The 15,035-nt window shown below is 47.3% G+C and overlaps 1 long non-coding RNA gene across 1 annotated transcript in view; it reads right to left on the bottom strand.

Moving 5' to 3' along the window:
• Positions 1 to 971: 971 nt before the first annotated feature.
• The window catches only part of LOC146207066 (uncharacterized), a 46,492-nt gene continuing 32,428 nt past the window's right edge, over positions 972 to 15,035 (bottom strand). Inside the window, exon 3 of the long non-coding RNA XR_014703308.1 lies at positions 972 to 2,954. This is a non-coding gene — a long non-coding RNA (uncharacterized LOC146207066). The remainder of the gene's footprint in view (positions 2,955 to 15,035) is intronic.

Here is a 15,035-nt window from a genome sequence, read left to right as displayed (position 1 = left end):
TTAATGGTGCAGTGGGACACAAACGTTTGGTTAGGTTCAGTGGCGTCGCTATGGACAACCGCGGCGCGCATTGAAAGTGTGAGGTGGATGTGTGATTGGGTCGATGAGCGAGAAAGACGGGAGATAAATGAAGAAGACAACAGACTGCCGGAGAGAGATGCTGCCAGCAGTCTTCGCTTTGGAAAGTGAACTACACACAAACAAAAAGAGGCGGTGCGGCAGGTTAATGCAGGTGCTTCCAGAGTACACGCACGTACTATCATGGGCAATATGAGCAGGAACACACGAGCGCATGGCCCTAGAAACCCACTTGGGGAAATTAGGCTGTTGCCGCTGTCGGAAACAAAGTATAAAGGGCGCCATGGTTCCGCTAACTGGTAGAACTCTCGCCTTGCTAGCGTTGCCGCAAAGCGGCAGCTGATTGATTGCAAGGTGCCGGCCGTTAGCCGTGATAAGGCTATTATGGAGCGCAGACGGCGGACCGTGCTGTCAGTAGTTCTGTGACAAATACCGCTGTTAACCCTTTATTTTCTATGTGGGCAAATTTAAAACGTTGACCAGAAAATATTCGTTCAGAGCATGCTTGACACGCATACACCCACAAAGAAAAAAAAAATAGCTAACACTGGTATTAATTGCACAGAACTAGAGACCACTGTATACAAAAAGTGCACTTTGTAATTATAAATATCCCAAAGTAATCTTCTAATCTTCTTTTACAGATCAGGAGTACGAGCATCCTGATGGGATTACAGCTGAAACATGTGGCACCCAGTCTTCTTGAACAACGTGATGAGCTGCGCAACGAGCTTTCCTCGCCGCATTTCTTTTTTTCTGGCTGTTTGTGCAGCCGTAAACAGCGCAGTGTTGTTCAGAGGAAGCTTGGTAGCTGTCCGACATCGGAACTAGATGCAATCACATCGGAAAACAATCACACGCACATGCCAATGAATGCAACCATGTGGCCAGTAGAGACATGTGCTCCGCATGCAGTCCAGACGGAATGGGCAACATTGAGCGGCACGTTAATCTCGCCGCCAGCAAGTTACTCTTGGCCTCTTGCCGCCTGGTTTGAGGCTTATGACTGGATGATGGCGCTCCTAGTGTTGAAAGGGTCTATACAGAGCACGCTTGCCGAGCCGCATGGTTCTGTGCATTGACAAACAATCCATCACTGCCGCCCGACTGCCCTAGCATCTCCCAATCCTCACGTGAAAGCAGGCAGTCTACTCCCTCGCGAGCTTGCTGGTAAGTGCGCATACGAGGTTTATAGCCTCCGGCTGTGCTATAACTGGCGGTCGCCTCCTCACACCGACCACCAGGGTTACTAGTTTAGCCTCTAGTTTCTCCAAATGCTGACAAGATTTATCTTGCCGCAAGGCTGCTGAAACTCTCCACGAACGAGACTTTCTCTGACTACCGTAATTTTGCTACCGGTGTCTATGATCGCCGTTGTCGGCACTCCAGCGCATTCTATATCTACTTGCTGTAGTTTCGAAGTATGCACTTCGGACGATCGGAGCACTCTCATTTCTGAAATCAGCGTCCTGTCTAGGTGAACTGGCGCTAAGGTCTCGGCCGTTCCTGTGTTGGCGACTTTTTGTGCTCGGATGCACCTGTCTGGTTTCTGCGCATTCTGAACAGCTCGGGGGCAGTCCTTGGCTTGATGGCCCACTGTGCGGCACACATAACACTGCGCGTTTCGCTTGTCACTACCTTTCGGGAGGGGTTCAGTTCTTCCTATCTCGCCGTGAGCCGCCTGTCGCACCGCGCGTCCCTTTCCCTTTGCCTGCTCGAATGTCTGCAGTATCTGTGAAATCGCATCCGGTTTCACCCATTTTTCTCCTTCGCACATATTCCAAGCCCTCTACACTTAGGTTAGCTTTCATCCTATCAGCAACGATGAGGGCTATCACATCATCCTTAGTGTCTGCTTCCCTCGAACGAAGATAGTAGTAAAAGTAGGTCTTTACGCGGGAGGCGAACTGTGCCCATGTTTCCTCCCTGCATTTAATGGCGCGTTCGAACCGGTCTAAGTACTGAGCAGGGGTGAGCTTTAGTTCGCTTAACACCGCAGTTTTCACTGACTCGTAGGCGCTGCACTCATCATCCCCAAGACCGCAAAGCAGGTACTGAACACGCTCGGTAAGCGCTGGCATGATCAAGTGTATGCAGCTGTATTCAGGTACATTGTACGTTGTGAATAGCCTCTCCACTTTATCGAACCACAAGGGTACGTCCGCGTCACACGGTAGCTTGAGTCCCTTTAGGACCTTGGCACACTGGGAGACCGGGACAAAGCCCGATCGCCGTTGCTCGTCGGATTCCGACATCACGGGGGTCTGCCCGTCGCACCCAATCCGACTTTTTTCAACTTGAGGTGTTCTCGCAACTCAATTTTGAGCTTTTACAATTGAAAATCGAGTTCCATGTGGCGAATTGCCATAACCTCGGTCTCGGTCAGTGCCGTTACTTTCCGTAGCGCACCTGCCACCGGCTCGGTTATCGCCGCTTCCTCCGCTGGTCCAACCGTCGCATCCTGTTTTGATGCCCCAGCTGGCTGACCATTGCCCTCTAAACCATTCTCCTGTAACATATTCTCCTCTTCTGCCTGTCTGCCAGCTGAGCTCGCCATCATGCTTCTTGTCAACACCATACACCCATTCTACGCTTGAGCCATAACCACCTCAATGATACATAAGGAATCCCGCTCACCCGTGCTGGTGTCTGTAGTGGCTGACGTTGCTTCTCCATTGTCGCCTTGACCGGGGCTGCGGGATGGACAACGCCTCAGGGTCGAGGCGCCAGGGTTCGTCCTTCCCTTGCTGGTACTCTGAGGTCGGCTCCCTCCAGGCCTCCCGAAACTGCTACCAGCTGGACGTCTGGTGATGTCTGGAAACTGCTGGATGAGGGCGATGTCCGCTCGGTGTCCTAGGTTGCCGAATCCTGTCGTGCTGCGCCAGTAATTTTATGCTCGTTCGTTGCCAATCTTCGGAGGGACTGAAGCCTCTCCAAACGTGGTCATTCGGCAGTGAAGAAGCAATAAACGATCAGATGATGGTCAAGAGGAGAATTATATTCACAGAAGGAAAATAGTATACATTGGCAAACTGTAAATTACAGTAACAAGAGTCACACAAACAACTGTAACTTAAAGAATAGGCTCTCACACACAGAAGTCGCTCTACAAGCCCTTACTTTCCTACCGAGCGTTTCTGTTAAAGGCCTAGGGCCTGTAGATACTTGCTAAGCACAGAGCCTAAATCTTGACGGCCGAACATGGTCCGAGGACATCAACAAAGACCCGAGGGCGGTCACCTTAAGTGATCCGCCCCGAAAATGAAACAGCCAATCAAATTATCAGGTTTGGGGTGCGACCTGATTCCGGTGAACACCTCCGGCAACGCACTCCCTCACCAGAACAGGAGGTGGCCACCCTGGTGCAGTAATTGGCCACAACCTCCTATGATAAGTTCCATAAAACCCCGGCCCTCAGTCACCAGCGGCTGCGGAACAACTGACCACGGCGGCGGTCAGACCTGCGACGCAGCAGGGGGTGCTAAGAAAGCCTGGCTCTGCTGGACAGGCCGCCATTGGAAACTGACCCTGGCAACGTTTAATGCTAGAACCCTAGCTAGTGAAGCTAGTTTAGCAGTGCTGTTAGAGGAACTAGAGGGCATGAAATGGGATGTCATAGGGCTTAGTGAGGTTAGGAGGCCGAATGAGGCATATACTGTACTGAAGGATGGGCATGTATTGTGTTATCGAGGTTTACCAGAGAGGCGACAACTAGGAGTAGGTTTCCTTGTCAATAAGTATATAGCGGGTAATATAGATGAATTCTATAGTATTAATGAGAGGGTTGCAGGCATCGTGATTAGGATTAATAAGCGGTATAAACTGAAGGTTGTACAGGCCTATGCACCCACATGTAGTTATGATGACCAGGCAGTTGATAGCTTCTATGAAGATGTAGAATCGGCAATGAGAAAAATAAAGACGCAGTATACTGTACTAATGGGCGACTTCAATGCCAAGGTAGGGAAAAAACAGGCAGGAGACAAGGCAGTAGGTGACTATGGCATTCATTCTAGGAATAGCAGGGGGGAGTTACTAGTTGAGTTTGCAGAGCATAATAACTTATGAATCATGAATACCTTCTTCAGAAAACGGAAGAACCGGAAATGGACATGGAAAAGCCCTAACGGAGAGACTAAAAATGAAATCGACTTCATAATGTGTTCAACCCCCGCCATTGTGCAGGATGTAGAGGTAATCGGGAAAGTGCGATGCAGTGACCACAGGATGGTGAGGTCCCAAATTAGCCTAAATCTGAAGAAGGAACGCAACAGATTAGTAAGAAAGAAACCCATCAACGAATTAGCGGTGAGGGGGAGGGTAGAAGAGTTCAGGATCTCGCTACAGAATAGGTATTCAGCTCTAACTGAGGATGGCGACATTACCCTAGAGGCAAGGAACAATAATTTCCGAGATATTATTACTGAGTGCGCGGTAGAAGTAGGCGGTAGGATAGTTAGAGAGGATGCCGGTAAGCTGTCTAAGGAGACGAAAGATTTGATTCAGAAACGCCAGAGTATGAAAGCTTCCAATCCAACAGACCAGATCGAATTGGCCGAGATATCAAAGCTAATCAATAAGCGCAAGGTGGCCGATATAAGGAAGTATAACATGGAGAAAATAGAGCATGCTGTAAAGAACGGGGGAAGCCTTAAAGCGGTAAAGAAGAAATTGGGCATAGGCAAAAACCAGATGTATGCGATAAGGGACAAGGCGGGCAACGTCATCACTAATGTGGACAAGATAGTCAAAGTAGCCGAGGAGTTCTATACAGATGTCTACAGTAGCCAAAGTAGTCAGGACCGTAATGAGATTGGCGGTAGGGAAAAACAGTCAGACGATCCTCCAGTGACGAAGGACGAGGTCAAGAAAGCACTAGAAACTATGAAAAGGGGGAAATCAGCTGGAGAGGATCAGATAACTACAGATTTGCTGAAGGACGGGGGGGATATCGTGCTAGAAAAACTGGCCACCCTGTATACGCAGTGCCTGGGGTCATCGACGGTACCGGAACCATGGAAGAATGCAAACATTATCCTCATTCACAAGAAAGGGGACTCTAAGGACCTTAAAAATTACAGACCAATCAGCTTACTGTCTGTTACGTATAAGGTATTTACTAAGGTAATCGCTAACAGAATCAGGACAACCTTAGACTGCAATCAAGCAAAGGATCAAGCAGGGTTTCGGAAACGGTACTCTACTATCGATCATATCCATACCATCAATCAGGTGATAGAAAAATGCTTGGAATATAACCAGCCCTTATACATAGCATTCATTGATTACGAAAAAGCATTTGACTCAGTTGAAACCTCAGCGGTGATGCAGGCATTGCAAAATCAGGGGGTAGACGAGCCGTACGTGAAAGTGCTGGAAGATATATATAGTGGCTGCACAGCAACCATAGTTCTGCATAAAGAAAGTAACAAAATTCCCATAAAGAAAGGTGTTAGGCAAGGAGACACAATCTCCCCGGTACTATTCACAGCTTGTTTAGAGGAAGTATTCAGAGACTTGGAATGGGAGCAGATAGGGATAAGGGTAGATGGAGAATACCTCAATAATCTGCGATTTGCTGATGACATTGCCTTGCTAAGCAACTCGGGGGATGAACTGCAAATAATGATTGATGACCTAGACAGTAAAAGTAGAAAGGTAGGCTTGAAAATCAATATGCAGAAGACTAAGGTAATGTTCAACAGCCTCGGGAAGGAACAGCAGTTTACATTAGGTAGCGAAATACTGGAAGTAGTAGGCGAATATGTCTACTTAGGACAGGTAGTAACCGCAGATCCAGACCATGAAAAGGAAATAACAAGAAAAATAAGATTGGGATGGAGCGCATTTGGCAAGCACTCGCAGATTATGACTAGCAGCTTACCGGTATCGCTCAAGAGGAAAGTATACAACAGTTGCATCTTGCCTGTACTCACCTATGGGGCTGAAACGTGGAGGCTAACCAAGAGAGTTCTACTTAAGTTGAGGACAACCCAGAGGGCTATGGAACGAAAAATGGTAGGGGTAACATTAAGAGATAGAAAGCGTGAAGAGTGGGTCAGAGAAATAACTCAAGTTACCGATATTCTAGTGGAAATTAAGAAGAAGAAATGGACATGGGCAGGACATGTTGTTCGAAGAGAGGATAACCAATGGTCGCTTAGGGTAACAAACTGGATTCCAAGGGAAGGAAAGCGTAACAGGGGGCGGCAGAAAGTTAGTTGGGCGGATGAGATTAAGAAGTTCGCAGGGGTCAAGTGGATGCAGCTAGCACAGAACCGGGTTAAGTGGAGAAATATGGGAGAGGCCTTTGCCCTGCAGTGGGTATAATCAGGCTGATGATGATGATGATGATGATGAATCAAATTATTGAAAAACATGCCACAACCCCAGTGGGTTGGGAATTAATTACGCCAAATAAAAATACATCATTCAAAACACACACTCTCTCCACTCGCCGGTCCCAAAACCCTCTCACACGGCGCCTGTCTTTCCCTCCCTTCCCCAGTGTGTTTGCGACGCGACCTTGCAGCTGACGCCTTTGTGAAAGAAACGCCGCGGGGGATCTGGAGACTAGGCCACCCAGCCGTCCCGTTCGAGGAAAAGGGGGGGGGGGGGGGCACTGTCCCAGAACAGTGTACAGTCGTCGTTGCTCGCACCCGATGTCTGGCAACACAGCAGGAGGCAGCTGGGCTGATTCGCTACTTGGGAGGGCCAAGGGTCGCGCCTATTGTCGCCTTCTGCAGGACATTTAGTGAGCGGTTGTGGCAGTGCAAAAGGCTTCATTAACGGCGTCTCTCTGCACCCATGCTTGGTGCCACGGTGGGAGATCGCTGGGTGAGCCGGCCGTAAAGTGATTCGCACAAGCGTGCCGCTATTGTTCCTGGCTAAAAAGGGTGCATCTGCCGTTCGCTTCCTCACGACGCCTTTGTGCGAAGGGACCAAACAAACCAAGCCTCCAAGATCCAAGATCCAACCAAGATCAGCCAAGCACCATGCGGCTTGGCTGATCTCACGCGATCCGCAGCGGCGAAGAACCACGCCATGCCGGCCGCGGGACGCTCGAAAACAGTGCAGTTTCGATCATTCAACTTTGGAATGGGAGCAGTTAGGGATAAGGATAGATATAGAATACCTCAGTAATCTGCGATTTGCTGATGACATTGCCTTGCTAAGCAACTCGGGGGATGAACTGTAAATAATGATGAATGACCTAGACAGGAAAAGTAGAAAGGTAGGCTTGAAAATCAATATGCAGAAGACTAAGGTAATGTTCAATAGCCTCGGGAAGGAACAGAAGTTTTAAATTAGGTAGCGAAGTACTGGAAGTAGTAGGCAAATATGTCTACTTAGGACAGGTAGTAACCGCAGATCCGGACCATGAAAAGGAAATAAGAATAAGATCGAGATAGAGTGCATTTGTCAAGCACTCGCAGATTATGACTAGCAGCTTACCGGTATCGCTCAAGAGTAAAGTATACAACAGCTGCATCTTACCTGTACACGAGGCTAAAACCTGGAGGGTAACCAAGAGAGTTCTAGTTAACTTGAGGACAACCCAGAGGTCTATGGAACGAAAAATGGTAGGGGTAACATTAAGAGATAGGAAGCGTGCAGAGAACTCAAGTTACCGACATTCTAGTGGAAATTAAGAAGAAATAGCATGGGTAGGACATGCAGTGCGGAGATATAGTGTTCTAGAATTGGGAAGTGTGCCGTCTTTGGCGCGCGGCAATGGGAGCGACGTGGTCGCCGGAGCGATGAAAAGCGTAGGTGGCGCTGTCAGCCGTAGGAGTGCATCACAAGCGCACGCGCCGCAGAGGAAACGTTGGGGAGTCTGCTTCTGCGGCTCGTTTCCTGCATGAATTTTGTTGCATCGCGTTGCTTCTCTGGCTGTTGTACTATGGCGCGTTGTTGAGCAAGAGCGATGATTGGTCAAGCAGGAAAACACATTTGCAGAGAGCACAGTAACAGTTTCGTCCGTCTCATATGACTTTCGTACCCCCCCCCCCTTCTTTTACTGAATGCTCTTTTCCTTCCTTTCGTTCTTTCTTCTTGCTCATTGCGCGCTCTTTCTGCTGCCTTCCCTATTCGAACCCTTCCCTTGTCGAAATACACTCAAAGCATGGTTGACTCAACGCATGGTTTCCTAAGCAACAGCACCGCGGAAGGCCTTCGGGTAACTGCAGTCCACAGTCGACCTCGTTGACTACTTATCTGCAAAATGCGGTTTTACATACATTATCACATCGAGACTAAGCCAAGACAAACTAGAAAACCTCTTTGGCATCGTGAGGCAATTTAATGGCTGCAACGATCATCCCACGCCGGCTAATTTTTAGTGACAGTTAATGCCCTGGCATTTTACAACTTAGCGAAGCCCCCAAAGACAGGAAATTGCAATGCTGAAATTGTAAATGCCTTACTTGGAATTAGCCGTACAAGTGAGAAACCTACCCAGCTTCTTTCAAATCCTATTGATGAGCTTGACCGTTTGGTTGACGAGGGAAGGCTCGAGGACGTCGAAGCTACTTTGAATTCCCTTCCTTCAGATGACCACAGATATGTCACTAGGCACAGTTCTAGCCGTCTCATAGCTTATATTGCAGGATATGTCGCTAGAAAGTTCATGAAGAAGTCAAAATGAAGTACTTGCTCTGCTTATCTCATTTCAAGCTAATCGTGTGCGGCACAAAAAGAAGAAAATCAATTTATCTCAAACTTCGACCACAGAAGTCTTCTTTATCCGCCCTCCGAGCTTGCAAAGCTCGTGCACACGCTGGAAGAGTCTTTCAAAGTTTTTTTTTTAGTTCAAGAAAGATTAAAGCAAATAGCATGCGTGAATTTGCTTTGTTTTTGCAAAGCGCAGAGGTTTCCAAGTTTGGTTGCCCTACTCATGACAAAGAAATGACACTTAACATAGTGAAGTTCTACGTCCTCATGCAATTGCGTTTTTATGCCAAGTCGTTAAACCAAGAGCAGACCTCTAAAGCAGAGCAGGTAAAGCACCTAAAGCTGTGGAGGTGCAAGTAATCGTGTTTGAGGACTTTAATCATTCTGCCTTTCTCTTGTGTGTTTTCAAAATTTACCAGCTTAATTTATTCACGGCCTAGTACAGTTCATTAATATTCTCATATAGTTCTGTACAGTTTTATACGTTTGTACCATATTGTTGCACTAAGTCGCGATTTTTTTTTTTCACGTCGTCCATTATGTGGTTTCGTTCATTGCTATGTGCTCTCATTCATTCATTTCGTTTTGAGTAGGACTGCCAGTTCATATGTATTCGCCCACATTTAAATAAAGTCATCAGTAAGCGCTGGCATAATTTCTGTCTTCAAGCAATCTTCAAGTAATACTCTTGTTTGGGCGAGCTGGTTCATCTTTGAAAGGTTATGTATACTTGCGCAAAAAACGGGACACAAAAAGGCACATAAACGACATGTCGTTTATGTGCCTTTTTGTGTCTCGTTTTTTGCGCAAGTATACAAAACCTTTCAAAGCAATCTTCACATACCTCTATTTACATGTGGCACAAAAAGTATGCTAGCCTAGCCTAAAACACCATTCACTGCGTTTTCAGTACGTGCGAGCGTCGATGGAAGACTTCAGTCTAGCCTGTATAAACCGGTGCATCCAATAATAAAAATTTACATGATCATAGAAATACGTTAGACATTCGTCATTGAACCTCCCACTAGTGTTCGAGAAATAAAGCACCCAATACGTTCAGGAAATATATCTTGCCGTTGCTTGTCAGTTTGTCAGCAATCTGTATCATACATTGCCTGTAATTGCATTGCCGTTCCCTGACGACGGCCGCTTATTTTATAGGGAACTAGTTGTTTTGTTCATGAACATAACAGTTTTAATACATTTAGACAAGCGTGTGTGGGAGCTAAAGCGACACAATTTATTGCTAGGCGCCTTCGGAGTCCGATTGAACTAGCGGTGACGAAGGCGGTTCACCCAGCTGTCTGCTCCGCGCTCACTGCGCTCCTCCTGCACACAGCGCCCTCTCTCCTATAATCGCTGAAACGACCAGCTCGCCTGCGGCAGACGGCACACTTCTCAATTCTAGAACACTATAGCGGAGAGGATAACCGATGGTCGCTTAGGGTAACAAACTGGATTCCAAGGAGAGGAAAGCGTAGCAGGGGGCGGCAGAAAGTTAGGTGGCCGGATGAGGTTAAGAAGTTCGCAGGGGTCAAGTGGATGCAGCTAGCACAGAACCGGGTTAGGTGGAGAAATATGGGAGAGGTCTTCGCCGTGCAGTGGGTATAGTCAGGCTGATGATGATGATGGTGACTCAACTGCCACTGTGCGCTCTCTAAACACAATTTCAGCCCATTTCCCAGTTAAATTCATCTTTGATTTTTATTTTCATGAAAGTAAAGACACTAAACTTGACAAAACAAGTAAAAACAAAAAAGCACTCATTTTCGAAAAAAAAAAAAGCGTTTTTTGACCCGCATATCCCCTTACAGGAGTGTAAGTCCGACTATAACAGATGCATGGGCGAGTTGGTAATCCATGAGTACAGACAGTGCAAAAAAAAAAAAAGACTCGTACATAAGTCATCTTTTTTTTTTTGGTGCTGTCTGCAATCAGAGTATAAGCAAAACAAGTTTTATATTTCCTAATTACAGAGAGAAGTCTGCATGCAAAACGGTTGAGCGTAATAGCTTTTTGCTGTTAGCATCTGCCCGAGACACAACACAATTTCATGACCATATATTGCCGCATATAAGTCTACCTTTTTTTTTTTAAATGTCCTTCCAAAAGTTGAGGGGTCGACGTATATGCGGAATCTTAAAGACTGCTTATATGCGGGGCCAAAAGTAATTACAACCGAGTCGCGGATAATATCACGCCCCGTGCACTCGTAATTCCATAAAAGTTGTCAGACACAATGCGAAAGTGGATCTGCTTTAAAAAAACTAATTTTAATCGAGATTTGCACCAAACCGTGGGCGTTCCACAGAAAAACGGCCAAAGCCGGGCGGGCTGGCAATGTTTGATACAAATGGGACAGCTACAAATCCAATCCAAAACGACCACATGCGACCAGTCACATGAGCCGAGAAGCATTCCCGCGTGTTGTGCAATGTTGTGTGCATTTCGCCATTTCTTCTCGTCGCACCACCTGGACACTAGCCGACATGACAGCTAACAGCTATGTATGTGGTTTGTGTCACTCGACGGACGCCTTGCAAGATGCCGCCACAACCTCGGCAACAGTACAGCGCTGCTTTCAAGCGGCAAGTCATCCTCTAAGCAGAGTCGAAAAACAACGTCGAAGCAGAGCGGAAGTTCGACGTCTCAGAAAAGTGCGTGAGAGGCTGCAGAAAACAAAGAAGTAAGCTATTTGCGTGTGCTGCTACACGCCGTTCCTTTCACGGGCCGAAGTCCAGACAATACCCTGCCGTTGAGGAGGCGGTCAAGATTGAGTTCACAACCAGAGAAGCAAGAGCCTGAGTGTTTGCTACAATGGCATTGAAACAAAGGCACGCGCTGTCGCGGAGGAGATGTGCATCCTGCATACCAAGTTTAAAGTGTGTAAAAAATGGGTGAAGAATTTCATGAAGAGGAACGGCCTAAGCCTAAGGCGATGAACAACCGTATGCCAACGGTTGCCCAAAGCCTACGAAGAAAAACAGAGCGCCTTTCTGCGGTACGCGAGTGACCTGCGGGCAACACATTCATTTCTGCTTGGTCAATTGGCAACGGTGACCAGACTCGTCTGGTTTGTATGCCTAGCAATAGGGCTGTGTCCGCAAAAGGGGACCGCCAGGTCCGCCTGCTGACAACGAGCAACACGCACAACCGCTTCACGGTCATGTTATGCTGTACAGCAGATGGGCACAAGTTACCGCCATTTACTTAAGGGGGGACATGGCTCTTAAAGCTATTTTTCTTAATTTTTGACCAAACTTGATAAAACTAGGCAGTCTGATTCAGTTTCTTGCGTTGATTTCAAATATGTAACTATTTGTCCAATTGGCCAATTAGTTCAAAAGATAGATGAAATTAATTTTTCACAATTTGCAGAAACAATGAAAAAGTAACCACACGAAAAAAATTTCATATTGACACTTTGCTAGGCACTAGAAAGCATAATGTATACAATGTTAGGAGAACTTTTTTGATAAAACTAATATTAGCGATGTTATAGCATTTCAAAGTCCACCATTCAAATGTGGGTGCCCTACTGTCTGACCTAGAGCAAAATTCAAAAATTTTTAAGCTACATGCCACAACAAAAATTATGGTTCTACCTTCATTGAAGGCAGAGATATTGCTTCTGCAAATAAGCAAGAAGTCAAGAATTGGTGTTTTGAGAAAACGAGAAAAAAGAGATTGGCTCTCTTTTAATCAAAAATGTAGAGAAAATATTGCAATATTTTGGAATGTAAGTGACTAGAAGGCACCAGGGATGTAGTCAGACTGGCTATGGCCACCCAAATGGCGTTTTTTGAAAGCTTGCTGCATGTCCGCAGTGGTCTTGCACTTGTTTGCAGATGCCACTGCTCGGCGGTGGTCTGTCACCATCTGAGAGTAGGGTGGTGTATCTCAGGTTGTGCAGTTGCAGTGATCTCTGGAAGAGGGTGAGAGCAGCCTCACCTTCCATTTCACCAGCCTTCTTGGTGGTGTTTTTCTGGCATGCATGGGTCTCCTTCCAAGCCTTGTATGCCGGGTCATCTTCGCTTGGGGCACGCTCGCAACTAACGCAAAAATTACTCAGAACCACGTAATCGAGAACCATTCCTGTAAACAGCTCGATGACCGTGCCGACGGCGATATGGGAAGAGTGGCCGCGCGTCATCCAGGAGCCGTCGTATGACACAGCAATGTTTCCGGGATTTGCAACCTGCAATTTATCATATAGATCCCAGACCGATTCTGTGCAGAGATGTTTGCTTCTCGGCAGCAAGTGCTGCCGCGGGCGCCAGCTTCTTCACATGCCTTTGCCAAGTTTTGTTGTGGAGGCCACGATGCGAAATGTCCATGGTCGCAAAAACGTCACTGAGTGCCGTTTGTCGATTCCGGGTGGCTTGCATCACACGTGGAGCAAGGACATTCACAACGAACGGGTTGCACTTCTCTTTTCCGTTCACACGGGCCGAGCTCCACGCCGACGCAATATTACCGTAGCACGCATACTCGATAATAATCTTTATGACGAGGCCATATTCACGTTCACCTTTCCCTACCGTGACGCTACCGCCACACACCTTGCACTTCAAAAACGACATCAACGCGTTCATTGAGTCCAAACTGACGACAACGAAGCCCGTCTCGATGTCCGATGGCGCGGCCGCAACATCGTCAGTGCGAGTGAAAAAATCCATCTTTCGCTTGGTGGCCGGTGTTGAAGAAAGAACTTGTAGCTTTCCTTGGCCTTCCATTTCTCTCTGCAACCAACTCCGTACGCTGCAATATTTCGGTGTCGCGCCGAATGCGGCTGCTGTCAGGAATGCATTCACTCGTCGGCGATCCGGTTAGGCCTAAGTCCACTTAGGTACTGTCCGCGGCTTCGGCATCACTTGCTGTTGGCGGCGGACTATTCTCGACGCCGGCCGAAGGAACTGAGCGTCTTGAAAATGTAGGCCGATCGTTTCTTCTTTTTGCCAAACTTGTGACTCGTGGCAAATTTCGGTGTTGCTTCCGACATCGTGCCGCACTTGTCACAACCCTACGACTGAACAAGGAGAGACGTGTCGCCTGCGGAGGAACAGACGACAGGAACTTTGCGCGGCCAGTCACAGCGCACTTTTCAATCATGTGTGCTAGAGCTCGACGAATAGAACCGCGCGTTTGAACTTTTTTTATGCTCGGATTTCAACGTCACCAGTAAGCCGGCGGAAGCACTTGTGGCGGGAAATGGGAAAAGAAAAGCCGCTCTTTCCAATGAGACCAAGATGGCTGCGATCGCGCGTGTAGAAAACGACCTATGCGCCTCGGAAAAAGCTTCTTTGCAGATTTCAGCTGACAGTGATGCTATAAACTGATTCTGTGGAACCAAATACTGCGCCGCGAGATATAAAACCTGGCGAATTAAAGGAATAATAGCTACAGATTCTGAAAATGTCAGTTTCAAAAAATCGTTTTTTTTCGTCTCAAAGAGCCGTGTCCCCCCTTAAAGCGGTAGCGGACGCGGGATGCGACCTGGTCATCATTCCGGGCGGATTGACACCTATTCTTCAGCCACTGGATGTGGTGCTGAACAAGCCATTCAAAGGCCGCATTGGTAGATTCTACGACGAGTGGCTCCAGCAAGAAAACCCAGACACCAACAGGGCGGCTGAAAAAAGCTTCTTTAGGCGAAGTGGCTCAATGGGTCAACGATGCCTGGTATGGCTACCAACAGACATGGTCTCCGCGGCATTCTCCACGTGCGGCATCTCGGCAACGCTTCCGACGACCAGCGGCAGCAGTGGCTCATAAAATTATGATCGCGACTGTGTCCTCACAAGAGACGACAGATGTCTCGTGAATGAATAAATGTTTCTTTATGACTCAGCCTTCTGAAATACTTCTTGGGTGAGCTAGGACCGTAGGGTGCGGCAGCGTCGACCTAAATTCGGAGTAGAACTTTTTTTTGCCCAAAGGGGGTCGCGAGTTGGGGGGTGCAAACTCCAAGTGCAAGAAGGCCAAAAAGTGCAAACTCATCTCTTTTACTCGTCAGCATAACCCCCTTATTTTTTCATATGAAGTTGCTAACTCTTCCATAGAACGCGTGGAATCATATAAGTACCTTGGAATCACACTTTGCAGCGACCTTTCTTGGTGTACACACATAACTAACATCATATCATCTGCAAACAGATCTTTAGGCTTCATAAAACGTCACCTATGTCATGCGCCCCAACAAGTAAAACTTTTGGCATATAAAACACTGATCAGATCAAAGCTTGAGTACGCCAGTCCAAATGGAATCCATCTCAGATATACTT

Source organism: Amblyomma maculatum, chromosome 1 (genome assembly GCF_055883805.1).
Source record: "Amblyomma maculatum isolate TAMU_Amacu chromosome 1, ASM5588380v1, whole genome shotgun sequence".
Taxonomy (NCBI): Eukaryota; Metazoa; Arthropoda; class Arachnida; order Ixodida; family Ixodidae; genus Amblyomma; species Amblyomma maculatum.
Note: the sequence above shows the minus strand (reverse complement) of the source record. Positions and strands in the feature narration are given on the sequence as shown.